The sequence below is a fragment of the Triticum dicoccoides genome, chromosome 5B (genome assembly GCF_002162155.2).
Source record: "Triticum dicoccoides isolate Atlit2015 ecotype Zavitan chromosome 5B, WEW_v2.0, whole genome shotgun sequence".
NCBI classification, from domain to species: domain Eukaryota; kingdom Viridiplantae; phylum Streptophyta; class Magnoliopsida; order Poales; family Poaceae; genus Triticum; species Triticum dicoccoides.
In genome coordinates, this window is record NC_041389.1 from 660,741,338 (window position 1) to 660,742,559 (window position 1,222).

The following is a 1,222-nucleotide window of genomic DNA, read 5'->3' on the forward strand; positions in this document are numbered from 1 at the left end:
AAGCAAGAATCGGCAGATCGAGCTGATGGCCGGCGGCGAGAACACCGACTTCGTGCAGATCGCCGGCGGCGACCAGGTCAAGTTGGCCAGGTTGAGGGAGATCCGTTCTTGGTTTGACAACACAAGGCAGATGAGCTGGACGGCAATGGCCACTTTCAAGAATTTGACGAAGAAGGAGAGGGCAAAGCTTTGCCCCCCGCCCGCACAACCGATTCACAAGATCGAGATCCTCCTCTGGGCGATGGAGCAGGCCAATTCGTCCAGCAAGTGGACCAGGCGGAGGTGGTGGGCGTTCAGATCCAGGGTAGAGCATCCACTGGATCAGGAACCCACCGTGCACGAGGTGCCGTTGTAGATTGTGCAGCCTCCAACCGAGTCACGGGAGACTCCGAAGAGCAAGATGAGAAGGACAGTGGTCGCGACCTCGCTTCCCCGCCATTCTCCACGCTTCCCTCGCCGCTCTCCTCGTCTGAACGGCGGCGGTAGCTATGTTTAGAGTAAGCTTCCCCACTCCTCATCTTCCTACTGCTCGTGCTTACATCGTGGTGATACTGATCGTAATAGCTCAGAGAGGGAATGCTATATGGCATTTTAATCTCAATGAATTGCATGAATATTTGAGTACATGGATTTGGAGGATGGATTATGATGTATGTGAACCCTAGGACTAATTAGTAATGTTCTAGTGGTAGACACTGAAATATTTTGGTACACACCGGTAGGCACTGAAATATTTCGGTACTGTCCTAGGAAAATTTGTAATGTTGTAGTGGTGGACACTGAAATATTTTGGTACACACCGGTAGGCACTGAAATATTTCGGTACAATGTTGTAGAGGTAGACACTGAAATATTTCAGTACACACCGATAGGCAATGTAATATTTCATTACTACAATTTCAGTACACACCGATGCACACTGAATTATTTCAGTACTGCAGTTTCAGTACACACCGGTACACACTCAAATATTTCAGTACTGCAAATTCTATACATAGTTGGCATTTTGTCATTTATTTGTGAATTAATCCATGCATCATATGGCATAACTTTGTACATGAGTTTGGGTCAATTTCATGTCTATTTATTGTTAAAATTTATTGTCATGCCATGAAACACAAGACAAGTCACTGACCCAAGCTTGCAAAGATGCCATATCAATGTTGCTGATATGAATATGCATGTTTTCACCAAGTCTTGTGTCTGAATTAAAACTGAGCAT